The sequence below is a fragment of the Pelobates fuscus genome, chromosome 10 (genome assembly GCF_036172605.1).
Source record: "Pelobates fuscus isolate aPelFus1 chromosome 10, aPelFus1.pri, whole genome shotgun sequence".
In the NCBI taxonomy this organism is placed as follows: Eukaryota; Metazoa; Chordata; class Amphibia; order Anura; family Pelobatidae; genus Pelobates; species Pelobates fuscus.
The window spans coordinates 110,666,893-110,685,567 of record NC_086326.1 but is presented as its reverse complement, the minus strand read 5'-3'; positions in this window follow the sequence as shown (position 1 = coordinate 110,685,567).

The following is an 18,675-nucleotide window of genomic DNA, read 5'->3' as shown; positions in this document are numbered from 1 at the left end:
CCTGCCGGTCTCAATACATAGGCGTGCCGCGGGGATTAGGGTGTGCCCAGGCACACCCGGCACACCCCGTGCGCACGCCTATGATAGCATCCAGTTAGTGTCTCTCTCCTTGAGAGAATGTTTTATTTATTTATTTATTTTTAGGTTCTGTTACAGTCTGATCTCTGAGAAACTGGAAAAATTAGCAGCTTCCCTGATGCTGTAGTTGTTCTCAGACTTGAAACTATTCCTATTAGGTTAGTCTGGTATGCCTAATGCAACACACAGGGATGAGGGAGTCTGACTTGTAAATGGAGACGCTCAAAACTGGATATAGGCAGAGATTTCACCAAAACTCTGTCTAAAAACGTAAAATAATGTAGTTAACACCGTGGAATCAGTGTGATGAATCCAGGAGCTGGTCCATTAAAAAGGCTTAGGTTGAATTTTGGGCATATATTTCAAAAGATCTAGGATGGATGACAACGCTTGTATATATGGTGTGTATACCTTTAAATCTGCTATAGACAGAATCAATCTGATACACGCCAAATGTTATACTTTATAAAGAAAAGATATTAACCATTTCATGTGTAGGAAAACAGTATGAGGAACTGTTTCCTAGATTATACTGAGATTAAGTATAAAAATTAGTGTATAATAACACAATAGTGTGTGGTGTATACGCCTTTAAATCCGTAGAAACAGAGTAAGTGGAGTATATACCAAATAGTTTACTTTGTAATCCAAACATGTAGATCTTATAAGGTAGAGATACAGTACAAATAACTGTATTCTATAATGTGGTGCAATCAATAGAATCCAATATATTAAAGAATAGAATCCAATATATTAAAAATGATGGGTGAGCATTGCAAATGATACAACTTTTATTAAGCAAAAGTGACTGTGCATTCAAAGTACTAAAATCAATGAAGAATAAAAATATATAAAAAAAATAAGTCAGGGATGGTTTGCAAGAATGTTACCAGCACATCTGTATTGGTGATTCTGATTTGACCACAGGGACCGATCTGGATGGATGTGGATAGTATGTTGCAAAGAAAATTACTATCTGCCGGCTGTTCGTGAGGTTGGCGTGCGTCCCAGACCTCACTCTGGGTGATGCACGTTACTTGCCGGTCGGTCCTCAGATCTCAAAGTGCTCTGTGCTCGGTGGAAAGAAACAGCTGCTGGTTCTACAATCTGCGTCCGTACCCCGCTGATTATGATGTGGTCTAACGCGTTTCGTGGATGTCAGCCCCACTTCATCAGAGACAGGATAAGGATTCATCGGTACATCGTAGTTAACTACATTATTGAAAATATTCCTGTTTAACCTGGCCTATTCCCTCACGGTTGGGTTCTGCCTCAGTTCCTTGACTATTTTATATCTAATACCTTTTTCCTCCCATTTTGCAATTAACAGGATGCCAATGCTTAGTTGGGTTAGAGGTCTGATTCCCTGTTCCTCCTATCTAACACTAATTTGGGTACCTCTGCAGTTGTCTTTGACTGGGGGGAAGTGTTTTTCTTACTGTACATGATAATCTAAGATTAATTCCGTAGCCTGGTTTATTTCTCCTGCTCATTTATTGGTATATCTTTCAGATCTGTATAATTCGATGCTGTTGTCCATGAATGAACAGGTGTTAGATTCCTGGATATTGTAAGTTGCTGATTTCATTATGATTTGGCAATCTAGAAATGGGTGGTTATAGTCATGTGACATCTATGGTCACATGACTAGCCAGATGACTTTAACAGTTTTTCTGTTCTCTATTCAGATTTCACAAATTGGATACTCCAAGAAAGTGGCCTTATTTGACATTTTGGGAAGTTTTCCAGAAACTCTGCAGTCCAGGGTTTGCTTGTTCTTAACTGATTTTTTACAAATATTGGTGGGTGCTTGTTTATTTCCCTCCCATCAGATGTTGAGCTTGGGTATTACCCTATCGTAATGCTGCCATGGATATATCCAGGAATAGAGAAAATTTCACCATACTTACCGTAATTTTCTTTTCCTGGATATATCCATGGCAGCATTGCATTCCTCCCTTCTGTATGAATTTCATTTTTAGGAGCTTGCAACTAGACTGGAGATCCGGTCTGGTAGGAGGAGTATTTATACCTTCATTCCCTGTTCTAAACAGCCAAGTGGGCGGAGCTAACCCTATCGTAATGCTGCCATGGATATATCCAGGAAAAGAAAATTACGGTATGGTGAAATTTTCTCTCTTCGCTTTGTTTTTATACACTGCTCCAAAGGATACCCTGATCTGACTCTTTTATAGAAGAATTTTCCTGACAGAAATGAGGCCATAATCTTCTGGCAAGTTTTCTTTTTTATTGGTAAGGTATGTCTTTTTGCTGATGATACCAAGATATGTAACAGGGTTGATGTTCCAAATGGCTAATGATTTAGGTAAACTAGAAAAATGGTCAGAGTTGTGGCAACTGACATTTAATGTGGATAAGTGCAAGATAATGCATCTTGGACGTAAAAACCCAAAGGCAGAGTATAGAATATTTGATAGAGTCCTAACCTCAACATCTGAGAAAAGGGATTTAGGGGTGATTATTTCTGATGACTTAAAGGTAGGCAGACAATGTATTAGATCAGCAGGAAATGCTAGCAGAATGCTTGGTTGTATAGGGAGAGGTATTCGCAGTAGAAAGAGGGAAGTACTCATGCCATTGTACAGAACACTGGTGAGACCTCACTTGGAGTATTGTACGCAGTACTGGAGACCATATCTTCAGAAGGATATTGATACCTTAGAGAGAGTTCAGAGAAGGGCTACTAAACTGGCTCATGGATTGCAGGATAAAACTTACCAGGAAAGGTTAAAGGATCTTAACATGTATAGCTTGGAGGAAAGACGAGACAGGGGGGATATGATAGAAACAACTACCACAACAAGAGGACATAGTCTTAAATTAGAGGGACAAAGGTTTAAAAACATCAGGAAGTATTAGAACAAAGAAAAGAAATGAGCTAGAGGACCACCATGCATACGAGGTGGAAGACTGCTCATTCGATGATATATACCCCTGCAGTAAATGTACTTGTATAGAGAGGGGGGAGAGGGAAAAAAAAGGGGGGGGGGAAACAAAAATACAGGGGGGAAAGGACGTGGGTATGTGTACCTTTTAATAGAACAGTAAATACATAAATGGTAAAAGAATCAAACTGGCCCTATACCTGGCCAGGGGGGAGAAGTTTCCCTTGGAAAAAATACAAGCTGGCTAAGTCCAACACAATTGGAAAATACTAGAGACCAAAAAATGGTCATGGAGGATTAAAAATCACCAGTGGAGTGTTGAACCTAGCAAATAAATCCTACCAGAAATAAGGTCTTGGCAGATGGGTCCTGCCAGAGATCTGGTACAAGGGCACAGGGGTATATTGGATAGAGATAGGAATATAAAGTGAGCCTTAGTAGTGATGGTATCCCTGGAGAGAGCAGAGAGTTTACTAGTATAGGCTATCAGGTAGACGTTTGCAGAGTGGACAAGAAATCCAGGTGGTAAGTACCTTATTTCTGGTAGGATTTATTTGCTAGGTCCAACACTCCACTGGTGATTTTTAATCCTCCATGACCATTTTTTGGTCTCTAGTATTTTCCAATTGTGTTGGACTTAGCCAGCTTGTATTTACTGTTCTATTAAAGGTACACATACCCACGTCCTTTCCCCCCTGTCTCTGTTCCCTTGTATTTTTGGTTCCCCCCCCCTCTTTTTTTTTTTCCCCTCTCCCCCCTCTCTATACAAGTACATTTACTGCAGGGGTATATACCATCGAATGAGCAGTCTTCCACCTCGTATGCATGGTGGTCCTCTAGCTCATTTATTTTCTTTGTTCTACATTTATTCTTGGGGTTATGCCCCCTATATACCCCTTAGTAACCTACGTCAGAGGTTGAGCTGTTGGGTTTCCCCCTACACCCCATGTCTCTGTCTTCCTATTTTTATCAGGAAGTATTACTTTACTGAGAGGGTAGTGGATGCATGGAATAGCCTTCCAACTGAAGTGGTAGAGGTTAACACAGTAAAGGAGTTTAAGCATGCGTGGGATAGGCATAAGGCTATCCTAACTATACGATAAGGCCAGAGACTAATGAAAGTATTTAGAAAATTGTTCAGACTAGATGGGCCGAATGGTTCTTATCTGCTGTCACATTCTATGTTTCTATTGGGACTTTATATTGTTGTTGTTCTACTTTGGTCTGTTTTTATATTTTTTCTTATATATACTATTTTGTCGCTACCTCCATTCCACTTGTTTGTAGGCAGGGCCGGCGCGTCCATAAGGCGGCACAGGGGGGCGCCTTAGGGCGCACCGGCTCTGGGGGCGCAAAATTCCAGTGACCGGCAGGAGGGAAGTGCTCCCTCCTGCCAGGTCACCTCCTGGATCCCCGGCGTGGCGTCCGGCTGAACTGGATTCCGAGGCGGCGAGGGAGCTCTGATCTCTGTGATCTGCTCCCTCGCGAACCTTTTGCTGATGCTGTGGGAGCCGGAATATGACGTCATATTCCGGCTCCCGCAGCATCAGAAAACAGCCTGCGAGGGAGCAGATCACAGAGATCAAAACTCCCTCACCGCCTCGGAATCCAGTTCAGCCGGACGCCTCCCAGCAGCCTCACTGGACCACCAATGAGAGACCCATGCCAGCTCTCCAGGTAGGGAGGCTGGGTGGGAAATTTAAATTAAATTCACATTATTAATTACTGTGAGTGTGTCTGTCAGTGTGTGTGTGCGTGTGAGTATGTGTGTCTGTGAGTTTGTGTGTTTGTGTGTGTGTCTGTCAGTGTGTGTTTGTCAATGAGTCTGTCAGTGTGCGTGTGAGTGTCTGTCAATGAATGAGTGTGTCAGATAAGTGAGTCTGGCTGTCAGAGACGTCTGTGTGTTTGTCATTGAGTGTGTGTGACTGTCAGTGTTTATACACCCCTGACTGTAGCGTGGCTAGGCAGAGTGTACTGTGGTACAGGAACCTCTGTTTCCTGTACCTGGCAGGACTGACAGGAAAAGCTCACTGTACCGGGATTCGCTCCGCTCAGCCACGCTACAAGAAAGGTAGGAGGCACACCAGGAAGGGGAGGGGACCACTATGGGGGTGGGTGGTGCACAAAGGGACAGGGAGAGGAGGGGAGATATACCCTGAGGTACAGGAGAAGGAGGGAGGGGGGGAGAGGAACACTAAGCAACAGGGAACGGAGGGGAGAGGAACACTAAGGGACAGGGAAAGGAGGAGAGAGGGGAGAGGAACAGTAAGGGTAAGAGAAGGGAGGGGACCATTAAGGGACTGGGAGAGGGGCTGGATGTGAAAGAAACACAGCGGGCTTGAGAAGGAAAGAGACACACACAAAGGAGCTGGGAAGAGTAAAATACACAAAGGGGCTGGGAGGAGTAAGACACACAAAATGTGGGAGGATGTAAGAGTCATACAAAGAGGAGAGATAGGAGACACACAGGCAAAAATAGGAGATAAAATACACTAAAGGGAGTCAGATATTTAAAGACGGGATAAGAAACACAAAAGGGAGGTTAAGAGGCACACAGGTGAAGATGTTTTTGGGGGGGGTGTAAAAATGCATCTTCGCCTATGTACCCAAAATTCTTTGCACCGACCCTGTTTGTAGGGCTTAGAGGGAGACCTGCTATCTGAGGTGTGCTGCCTGTTTCTTTAAATTGTTTTTTTTTTTTTTGGTAAACTAGCGCTGATCCGTTTTCTATTTGTTTCTTGATTTGAGGTCAACATATGTAATTATTTTAGAATCGAAGGACATGGTAAATTTAATACAGGTGAAACACAGATTGGAAAACAAAAGCACAAATTTTAAGATGCAACTCCATATCATAAAGACGTTGTCTATTTCCCTTCACCAACAGGTGGCATACTATATGAAAAACTTATGTGGGTAAATTAACCGCTCTTCAAGCCCATTTGAGCACATTGAAGTGCTCTCTTGCTGAAGAAAGTCCCCAGAAAAGAAATACTTATTTTCCAAGATTAAACAACAATGTCTAGTCAGTGTAACCTGTAGCGGTACTTGCCCTCTCCAGGGGTCGGCCGGGGTCCTCTGTTCTCGCCGCGCGCGGTTCTGCTTTTGCACGAGCCGCACGCGGCTCATCCGACGGCGATACCAGTGGGAGCCGAAATATGAAACGGTCTCCCATTGGCCCCTGTCATGCCACATTCCCCATACACTCACGTTTTGGGGGCGTGGATATGACAGGGGCCAATCAAATTGAATACTAGGGTATTTATACTCACCTTTTCCCTTAGTACCTTGCCCTATTGTGGTTTCTGGTTCAGTTCCCTTTAGTGCTTGTATCGTTCAGTTGTGGCTTTTTGGTGCTAGACCTTGGCTTTGTTCCTGACTCCGTTTTCTCTTTATCCTTGCTTGTCTTGTTCACCGGTTTGCTCTCCTGTGTACCAGTCCTTGGCTTGTTCTAGTTTATGCTGTCTCTCTGTCCCCTTGACCTCGGCTTGTTCTGGACTCTGTCTTTTCTTGTCCTCGTCTAGTCCAGCCATTCTAAGGTCCGGTAAGACGTATCTTGTTTTCTTGCCTCTAGACTATCTGGACTATTCTTGCGTGTTGGGGTATATTACCGTGACATTACCAAGCTGAACAAAAGCTTCTTTTGCTGTTTTACCACACCACTATCTACATGTTCAATGGATGTGTAATGCTAGTTTCATGAAAAATAACCAGGATTGACTCATCCGGGTATGAGCATTCTTCAAATTGTGTAAAACATTTGCGGTGTGTTTTTATGAAGGATTTAACTGAAATTAAAAAAGGTCTCAAAAGTTGATCAAGGTATTTGGAAATGTGTGATAAAAGTGAATATCTGTCTCCCTGAGGTTCAACAAGAGACTTTTGATAACAGGGGTCTTAACAATTAATTGCTGGTAATGGTCATTGTCAATAATATCTATGTAATGCTTCAGTCAGAATACTCTCAATTTCTCTTTGTAAGGTTTGTGTTGGATTTTTTTCTATAATTTTTGTTAAGTAGACTCATCCTTTAACTGTCAGTTTACCTCCTTGATATACCGTATATACTCGAGTATAAGCCGACCCGAACATAAGCCGAGGCCCCTAATTTTACCCCAAAAAACTGGGAAAACGTATTGACTCGAGTATAAGACTAGGGTGGGAAATGCAGCAGCTACTGTTACATTTCTAAATAAAATTAGATCCTAAAAAAATATATATTTAATTGAATATTTATTTACAGTGTGTGTATGAGTGCAGTGTGTGTGTGTGTGTGTGTGTGTGTTGCAGAGCCTTGGTGGGGGGTGTGCATTATTATTTTATTTTATTATTTTAATTTTTTTTTGTTAATTTTTTTTTCTTATTTTTTTTTTAATTATTATTTATATTTTTATTCATTTTTTCGTCCCCCCTGCTTGATACATGGCAGGGAGGGGGGCTCTCACTCCCTGGTGGTCCAGTGGATGGGCACTTTGAAGGAGGGGGCTGGCAGAGCTCTTACTTACCTCTCTTGCAGCTCCCGCCTCCTCCGCGCCGGTCCGGTCAGCTCCCCTGTCAGCTCACACTGTAAGTCTTGCAAGAGCCGCACTATGACCCCGCGGCTCTCGCGAGACTTACACTGGGAGCTGACAGAGGTGCTGAACGGACCGGCGCGGAGGAGAAGGGAGCTGACAGGAGCTGCAGGAGAGGTAAGTAAGAGCTCTGCCAGCCCCCACAGCCCCCAGTCTGTATTATGGCAATGTAAATTGCCATAATACAGACAGTGACTCGAGTATAAGTCGAGTTGGGGTTTTTCAGCACAAAAAATGTATATACTCGAGTATATACGGTAATCGACTTTGTTTAAAGGAACACTAGTCACCTAAATTACTTTAGCTAAATAAAGCAGTTTTAGTGTATAGATCATTCCCCTGCAATTTCACTGCTCATTTCACTGTAATTTAGGAGTCACTTTGTTTCTGTTTATGCAGCCCTAGCCACACCTCCCCTGGCTATAATTGACAGAGCCTGCATGAAAAAAAAAAAACTGGCTTCACTTTCAAACAGATGTAATTTACCTTAAATAATTGTATCTCAAGCTCTAAATTGAACTTTAATCACATACAGGAGGCTCTTGCAGGGTCTAGCAAGCTATTCACATGGCAGGGGATAAGAACATCTTAATTAAACAGAACTTTCAATAAAGAAAGCCTAAATAGGGCTCTCTTTACAGGAAGTGTTTATGGAAGGCTGTGCAAGTCACATGCAGGGAGGTGTGACTAGGGTTCATAAACAAAGGGATTTAACTCCTAAATGGCAGAGGATTGAGCAGTGAGGCTGCAGGGGCATGTTCTATACACCAAAACTGCTTCATCAAGCTAAAGTTGTTCAGGTGACTATAGTGTCCCTTTAATATGACCAGGGCTCCCCCTTTGTCTGCAGGTTTAATTATAATATTTCCATTCTTACTAAATTTCTATAACTACTTAAGTTTGTCTCATCAGATTAGGGGGAGTGCTGGTGCTCACATTATGTGTAAACAACAATTCTACTTCATTTTGTACATTTTTTTTTTATTTTTTTAGTAATTTCTTACCTAATGTGGTTACATTATTATGTTGATTAGGTGAGAAATTCATTTTGGTTTTCAACATGGTATCTCGCATTACCATCCTCTATCAATTCCATGACGCAGTTTGTCAGTAGAGAAAAAGGTTTTCAGCCTAAGGGATCTAAAAATTGCTTAAGATCATTGTCTAGATCAGGGGTAGGCGACCTTTGACTTTCTAGTTGTTGTGGACTACATCTCCCATAATGCTCTTACTGTCAAAGCATCAGGGGAGATGTATTGCACATCTGAAGTGCCTGGTCTAGACCAAAGTGTTTAGTTCTATATGTAGGACAGAATGATAAACCTTTTGACCGTACTATAAATTCCTCTTCTTTGTGTACCTTGGACAAATTAAGTATTGGTACTTCTTTCTCTTGGTCCGCTTTCTCTTGGTCCGTAGGTTTTTTGTCTTGGATTGGTAAGAAAGGTTTAATCTGTCTGAGCTTGCACTTGTCTTTGTGTTTCCTACCCTCCCCCTACCCCTTCAGCCCCTTACCTTTCTCCAGTGCCGGGTTCCCTCGGCCAACGTTAGCTCCGCACCTTGCCACGTGCGCCTTCAAACAGCCCATATGAAAGCACTACTCAATGCTTTTTCTATGGACGTCCAGCGTCTTCTCACTGTTTATTTTTCACAGAATGGGCCTTAGGGCCCCTTATGCCTGCTCTGGGCTGTCCACGCCGGTTTCCCCCCTCCCCATTGTCCCCTATGTTTGGGGCTTGCAGTCCCTGTGTGGGACAGATCTCCCTATTTATTGAATGACCATGCTTTTCCCCTGTTTTGCCTGGCCGTTCGGTAAATACCGTTCTCCTGATTTGCTACTACTGTTCTAGTCGATAACCAAACAAAATACCAAAATGCAGGCCACCCAGATGTGGAGTGTGCTGCTCATGAACACTAATAACCCAGTTCAAACCTCCAGAAACCGCCACTACATGAATGTTCCAAGCGGTCAGCTGGGTGGCCGCCGTATGTGCGAACACGTGGCAGCGGCCATCTTGGGACACGAACAGAGACAGTGGTGTTTGGTTGTTGAGGATATGGAACTAAAATTGTCCACTCGCTGGCGCAAACACCGCTGGGACTTCCACCTTCTGTTACATTCATGGATATTCATGCGAACAGAGTGGCGTTCAGGGGCAGAACTCCTGAACGTAGATACTTACAACGAACATATACACTAACCATTTTTGTATTAGTTTTCATGTATGTTATACTCCTGAAAGACACCGGTGGCGTTTCGGCTGCATTCGTGGGATCTGAGTGCTCTTCAGCTATATTGGGCGCTCAAACCCAGGCTATCTGGGGATTATATGACTTGAGGGGGTACTGTGTGGGGAAATGTATATTTTGGGGTGATAAAGATTGTACATGTACTTGACCTGAGAGTTAATGTAACTATACTGTGTACTTTGCGTCAGTCTACTCTCAGGTCCAGTGGTGAATGCCTCTAGAATATGTATTTGGAAACCCCTTGCATAAGGATTCTCATAAAAGGCCAGCTGTGGCTCCATTAAAATCAGTTATACCCCCAGAGCGGAGTGTCGTCCAGTTGCTGTGGAGGTGTTGGGAGATTCTTGGATTACTTTGCTGTATTTGGCTCTTCCCTTAGAGTATTCTACTTGTTCCTGCGCACATATTGGAGTAATCAGCAGAGGAGAGTACCTGCTAGGCCTAGCACTCCGCTACACTGTTAATTTTTTTCACATTTATTGACATTTGGTATGAGACAGAGCATATTTATAGATACATGGAATATATCAACTGAGCCATTATGGAGAAAAGATTTAACATCAAGTATCAATACTTTCCATCCAGGAAGGGTCTATCGATATATATGCCGCCTATGTGTACTTCCTTATAGGAAAGTACGGGTTGTAGGCATACAAAAGGTGGTATTTTCCTAACCGTGGGGATCAAATGAGTGAGTAAATGTGAAGCTAGACTTCCACCATGTAGGACTTTTTTTCATCATATCAAATCTAGTTGCTACAATATCTCTTAGGAGGTAATGTTGCCGAGTAAACTTACAGAAGCCAAACACAGAGAGATGGATGCAGATCTTCAGGAAGTAAGAAGTCTTTATTAACATACCGATCGGGTCTCACACTGAACTTGTGTTCAAAAGGTATGAGCCTAGAGCACATGGCGTACATTCCTTATATAGCAATATAGCTCCTCCCATTCATAGCTACACCCACACATACCCTTAACCAATCAATGAGCAGAGTATAGACTTGTTTATCTGGTCAGACCACATGGCTCAACCAAGACAAAGGAGAAATAAGTGTAATTTCAGTTCCTGCATTCCTGCACATGCTCAGTACATTGATGACCGTATCCTAGCTACGTGTAGCTAACTAACTGACACAACATACACCTATGCCACGTGGAAATCTCGGCCTACTAAATTTACATTTCACTGAAATTCCACCACATTCCCCCCTTTGATGCCACGGATACAACATTATTCCAGATGCATCACCAATCATAGTTTACCAATACCTCTCAAGTAGCCATTGAACCAGAGCAGACCTTTTAATCATCTTAGCATCATCACAAACTTCTTCAGCATTCCTCATCCTGAATAGGTTCTCTTTGGGCTAGGGATTCATATCTATAGACAGCCATTACATGAGCAGCTGTCTTTCTTTCTATAGTACTCTCTATGATACTACGTAAAGATCTGACCACTTATGGAATTAGGCAGGGCAGAAAGAGACATAAGAATATGATAAACACTACTCCTCCTACTAACGCCTTAATCCCTCCAAGCTGCTCATACCAACTTACAAACCAACTACTAGGATTATACCCATTCCAGACCTGAGTCGGGACATGCGTCAGTTTAACCATGTGACTGGTAAGTTCAGCCACTGTCTTTAATCTTATAATATGGTTGAGCATATATATTGGGGTTCTATATCCATAGGTGCCATCTTCTGCCCAAGTAGCAGGTCCATTGTAATTTATGATACGTTGGGGAGGCCACTCATCATCTTCCCAACTACCTATATTCAAGGATGCTCGCTTCTTTGTATGATTTACATCATAAACCTTAAGTCCCAAGGTTTCTCCTGTCTCAATTGGCAACAAGAAGAAGGATGGTTTGAGCATACCTAATACACATGCCCCTTCCCAATCTTGTGGTAACTCTGAATATGCTTTCTTACCACAGATCCAGTATAGATTTGCTGGGGCTTTCCAACTAGATGTAGCAGATAAGTCAAGCCATACCTCCTTTAAATGAGTGTAATTGGCAAACGGATTAGTAGTCTCTGAGACATTTGAAGCTGACCAGCAAGTAGTATCTTTAGTATCGGCATTATAGGCTTTCTGTCCCAAACAAGTTAGCTCACCTACAGACGTGTTATACATTGTCCCTTTCCTGGCTACACAAACATGACCTATAATGGAGGTTTTTAACCGCCATTCCGATTTACTTCTAGTACCTACTTGATGATCAGACTGAGAAGGTACTTGTTGTTCATATGTCTCAGAGCCAGGGTACAATACTTCCTTCCATGGCCATTGGTCTCCCATATTAGTACCTCCACATACAAAGCAATTAGTTACATTAAGACTATCCGCAATACTCTCAGCCAAATCAATAAATAGGTTCTTAACATTATGGGGAATTTTATCCTCAACACTCATCTCCTCATAAAAGGAATGAAAAACCTGATGAGTTTGAGTTGCTACTGTCTCAGTTTCAAGTCCTACATATATTATCGTTCCTGGATCTACTCCTGTGCCATATATTTGGAACCCAAATAGATTTCCAAATTTGTCAATAAAGTGTTGGGGATTAGAGATGGTCATATGGACCGGATTACATTCCATAGATTTACAATATGGTGTGGTAGGCAACCTGGATCATATCTTGATCCACGTTTTTTCCCCAGGTTGCCCACCCTACACAAGACCAATAGGGACAAAAATTAAAATCTATTCGGGCAACCAGGATCAGTAGATCTTTTACTGGGACATAAGTATTTATCATTAAACCCATAAGTTTGTTCCCATTTAAGATTACCACATACATTCCAAGGCTTTCTACTACCAGAAATCACCTTAAATGCATCAAATAGCAGAATGCCCGTAGAGTGAATGGTATTTATCACAGTCCTATTTATCAAAGTTCCCTGGGAATTACTGTTCCGAATTACTAACCAAATTGTACGGGGTTGGAATTGGGGATCGAAACATTTAGACTCTCCTGATATTGGCTTGCACATACTGTAATAAATATCTACATTTAGATACAGATCCCTTACATTCATACTGTGAGTGCCAAATAAGAGTTTGGGATATTTGATTACCTGTTTTCGTAGTCTTAATGCAACTATCGCAATTCGGTATGTCTGTGTAATGGATCACCTTCCGTTGACGGATGCTCCTAGCGCTTCCTGAGGACTCCCAGCACAGCAGAAGACACCACAACCACCACAGACTCCACAACCGCCGTAGCTTGACTGGAGTCTCGCCCTCTACCTTCCACCCTGTAATGAACCTCCAGCATTCAGGACCGTGTGGGGAAGACCTCTCCTCCAGGAGAGCGTATCAGGAACAAGAACAAGTGATTAAAGCTCAAGGGAGTATGCAGAGCATAGCAATCCCCAGTGTGATATAGCAGTTCCCTCCAATAACGAGACAAGGCTACGTATTGAGGGTCAAGAAAAACTCTGATGTTTAATGACGGGGACTCTGCTTTTATGCAGTGCTCCCCTGCAAGGGAGACACCCACAGGCAATTAGGCATTAACCAAAAAGATAACGGTTACATCCCACATATTGTGTAAAAACAAAACAAGTGCACACTCTTACAGCTAGGTATAATCAGGCTCTACACGTAAGTGGAGGATTCCTTTAACCTTCACAAATGGTTACATGCAAAAAACAAATATAAATGGAGCACTGAAATACCTGTACAAACGATAATAAGATGTATGTTGATGGGACCGTATTTCCAATGTCCTGTAAGTAATAAACAACCAAATCATGCAGACATGTGTAATAAAAATAAGAAGTAGCACAGAAATTATATAAATTTCCAACTCACAAATATAGAGCCAAAAGGTCACCTGGCTCTAGTGGTAGACGCCTTGGGATCTTTAAAAGGGGATCCACTACCCTCTCTTTATCTCCTCCTGGTTTCTTCCACTCCCAAATGAAAAAGTAGAGATGTAGGCAGGAAGGTCTCCAAAAATGATCAAAAAGTAATTTATTCAATAAAATTCACAAATAAAATAACATAAAAGATTCTACTGAATCAAATTTGCATAAAATAAGTCCTTCAAATTAGTCCAAAAGTCCTTGGAGGTCTATTTTACACCAAAATGACAAAATCCCGTTCGACCGTGTGTTCGAATCTTCGAACGGGACTTGGCCTCCAGCCGCAGTGTCGAAGGGTAGGGGAAGGTACAGGTCACCACGTTCGACTGGATTAAAATGGCGTGTTCGACTGTCTAATGGCAGCCACTTCGACTGCATCCGAAGTGCCAGTTTAAAAGTACAAACCCTTTCTTTGTACAACACAGCTAAAGGGCCAGAAACAGTATATAAAAATCCATTATGCCCAAATGCAGTTCTTAAAGGGCAATACATTCCAGGGCCATAGTCACAGGGCAGGAGGCTAGCAATAAGTCCTGCCCAGTGGCAAATGGCAGTTTGTCACAGTCTGTACTCTTACCTTCCTGAAAATTCACAAAAATACCTAAGCACATAATATAACATATTATTTCAGAAGTCCTCATTTTATTCTTCGACCGTGCGACGGCACCTCAGCTTCCCGATTGTGAGTGCTGCAAGGATTGTCGTTCTTCTGATCCTCACTTTTCTACACAGAGATCCCTTCGAGACACTCTGGCTATGAAACGTAGGCAGATGGTTAGGCTTTATTATGGCTGTCAAAACACCTACTTGCTGATATCTGTTGTTACTCTAAATGTCCCAATATCTCCTCGTCACACCGACTGAGTTGCCCGCTTTAACCGGATCTTGCAAGGATTTTCAGGATCTGGGATTGCTTGCCAAGAATCTGATGCTGGTTTAACCCTAGAATTATGAATCCACGGAGTAACTTCTGCCACCTTTACAGCTGTTGGGGTAGATAAAAGAACAACATAGGGAGGCTAACAGGATATACCCCAAGCTTTAACTCAACATATATCGGTGGGATATATACTCCTGGAATGTCAAAGATTCATCACTCTTAGGGTTAACACTTGTCACTATGGAGTAGAAGCGCCATTCTTCTTCCCTTGGCACCGATACCGCCATTATGCCTGGTAATCCATTAAACTTCAGAGACGTTGATCAATTGGGCAGAATGTCATCTGAACTTGAAGCTTTGCCAATAGATCTCATCCTAGAAGTTAAACTGGACACTCCGGCATATATAGGAACTGGTGCTTCACCAAATGGCCTCCCAAAATGGAAGTGCGACTCTTAAGAACCGGTCTAGCTGCGCTTCTCCCAGTAGCTCCTATCACAGTTATAGTTTTCCCCGAAGGCGGAGCCACCAGTTTAGTCACCACGGAATGTTCAGCACCGGTTTCAATCATGAAAGAACTTCTCTTTCCCCCTATTGCTACATCGACCATAGGCTCCACTCGGCCAAGGGGGATGGAGCCCAGTCGGTTTCAATAGTCTTCCATGATAGTGTCAGCCAGACCCACAAAATCTCTATCCTCTCTTTCTCTAGGTCTCTGCATGGGGGGAAAATATCGGTCTCCTTGAACACTCCCTCTACTATTCCCACCGTTCCCTCCAAAACTTCCTCTTCCTCTACAGCTACCACGATAACCTCCCCGTACTCTTCTCTCTCCTTGTCTATTACTTTCATAATGCTCTCTCTGTGGACACTCATTCTTCCAATGTCCCTCCTTTCTACAAAACACATTTTGATTCCTACTTAAAGATCCCTTACTCAGCCTATTCTCGTCTCCTCTATTCACTTCCCTTCTCTGTCTTTCTACACTTGTGATAGCAACTGCTAGCATATCTGCCTTTTTCCTCATTTTACGTTCTTCCTCCCGCTTTACCTCCGTCTCCCTATTCATGTATACTTTATTTGCAATCTCCATTAGCTGTGATATGGACATCCCTACAAATCCCTCTAATTTCTGTAATTTCCTTTTAATATCACCTTGGGCCTGGCTGACAAATGCTGAATTAATCATCCTAGAATTCTCAGGAGCCTCTGGATTAAGAAGAGTATATAATCTGTATGTTACGACACCAGGGAGATGAAGCCGCCGTTTAGTAGATAATCCCCTTTCTCCAGAAAGGCAGTTTTAAATCAGCCGATCGTCAAACTCCCGAACGGAGCATACGAACGCGGCAACTCCCGATCAGCAATCCAGTCGAACTCCTTCCACAGCTAAAAATAACGAAAGCGCTGTCCCAATAATAAATCCCTCCACAAACGAGACCAAGCTCCGTCTTGAAGGTCAAACAGGAATGTGTTTAATGGGGGCTACCTGCCCGGTATTTATGCAGGTCTCCACAAGGTGGACACTCCCCTAGGGGACCTTGTGGAAGACTGTACAATATATTGGACAGTAGCCAATCGCAGTGGCTTACACATAAGGCCTTCCCATCTTACCCATAAATCCTTCTTCTCTATCCCGGAGATAATCAGGAAGAAACCTAATTATCTCCCAGGATAGAGACAATCGCCATTTTAAAATACAGTAGGAAAAATACAATAAAATACATAACTTGAGAAATACCGAATGCATATAGTTCGTGTAACGTATCCCCAGATAACCTGGACCTGAGTGCATATTTCTACCGAATAGCGCTCAGATCCGATGTATATAGTTCAATCGCCATGGAGTCAGTCTTTCACAAGTCCTTCGGTATACGAATGACTCCATGGGATGGCTATCTGAGTAAAGTCCATTCGAACGGTAGAAACTCCCGAACTGACCGGTGTTCGTACGCCTCGACGAAATAGGAGGCGGGCGGCGACTTCCAGCGGTGTTCGGCAGACAAAGTGTCCGTTTTTTAGTTCCATAAGGTTTGCACCGAACACCGCTTATTCTCCTCATGTCCCAAAATGGCCGCTGCCTCGTGGTCGGCATACGAACGACGACCACCCGTACAAATGGAATGGAGAGGTGTCTGCGGTTAACCGCAACGTTCTAATTGAGGTCAATAAGTTAACTAGCAGCACACTCCTCTCCTGGGTGGCCGTCCGTTCGGTAGTTTCAATCGGTATTTGGGGAAACACACGAACAGGGGCATACGGACAGGAAATCCAACGAAATCAAGGCAACCAGACGAACCAGCAATATAAGTCTATACAGATGGATCTGTCACACTGTATGACTCCAATAATCTCTCATAAAAGGTACTAGGTGACTCATCAACCTTTTGCAACACCTCAGCCGTCTTTGACATATTGATTGCCTTCTTCCTGTAACGAAAATACACCCCAACACGCAGGAGGCAATCAACAGAAGACAACAGAGGGGAGATACGTCTACCGGACCTTAGTGTGGCCGGACTCGACGTATATAGGAGAAGTGCAGAGACAGGAACGATCCAAGGTCAAGGGCACAAAGAGACAGTGTAAACTAGGACTAGCCGGGGTCTGGTACACAGTAAACAGCAAGCCGGCAAACAGAACAGATAAGGATAAAGAGATAACTTAGTCAGAAAACAAAGCCAAGGTCAAGTACGAAGGAACACAACTGAATACAACAAGCGCTAAAGGGAACTGAAACAGAAACCACGATAGGGCAAGGAACTAAGGGAGAAAGGGGAGTATATATAACTAAACACCTATTTTGATTGGTCCCTGTCATATCTACGCCCCCTAAAGGTAAGTGTATGGGGAGTGTGGCATGACAGGGACCAATGGGAGGCCTTTTCCAATTTAGGCTCCCACTGTCCCTTTAAGAGCGCACCCGAGACCCGCGGCGCACTCTTAGAGTCAGGCGGGACACGTGACCGCTTCTCGCGGGACACGTGACCGCTTCTCGCGGTCACTGCCCGCCTTCCTGTTCCAGCCGTCGGATGAGCCGCGAACAGAGGACCCCGGCCGGCCCCTGGAAAGGGTAAGTACCGCTACACTTCCCTCCTGCCTTCTTGCCAGCAATTATGCCTTTCCGATAAGCCCTTAATTGGGGCATGTCAGCACCATTCACATGATTTTGAGTACGGGTCGTTTCCTCAAGCGCTTTAATAGCCGCTTGATTAATCCGGGTCCTTTCCTCACAATTAAATAAAGTTAATAATAATTGCTGGCAATCGGCCCAGGTGGGATTATGTGTTTGGATAATAGAAGTAACCAAATCTGTCATGACTTGAGGTTTGTCAGTATATGAAGAGTTATGAGTCTTCCAGTTAAATAAATCGGTTGTAGTGAAGGGGACATATACAAACAATGGATCTGCCCGTTGTATTTGGCCATTTTCATCCACATGTGGTGGGCCCGGTGTAAGTCGGAGGGGCATTTGGTAATGTCGGGGTTGAAGGGCACCAGTCATCTGTCGAGTTAATATGAGACTTCGGCGAGACTGATCAGTAATAGGTTCCGGTCTGGGAGTAGTAAGATAGGTGGAACGGGGTGAGCTAATTTTACTAGTCAGCATTTGGCGGATGGAAAAAATTATAGTGTCAAACCAAAAATCTACCAGTAGGTGTCACCAAAGGGTAAATAATTGTATCAAAATAATCTTTATGGGTCTAATAATAAAACTTAACTTTTAATATATTTATACATAAAATAAAACCTTATAGCAATAAATATATTAAATAGGGTAATCAATCCTACTTCTGTTTATTGTATGTCAGTATAGAGTTAAAGATGATGTAATATCAATGTAACTCCCGAAGATGGCCAGTAGGTGGCCCTAGAGTGCCTCCTTAAAGTCTAATGAAGCAGATAAACTTTAATTATGTGCTTATTTTATTATTGCTTATTTTAATCACTGTTCACCCTGATATCTTGGCTTCAGTAAAGCTTTAGTTCTATGGTAAATTAAACATCTCAGTTTGTATTTTAGTAAAGGGGATATTTTGAACAAAGCTGGGAGGGGCCCATCCAGTAACTAAAAAGGATAAAAGTGTACTCTAGCATCTTATACCATT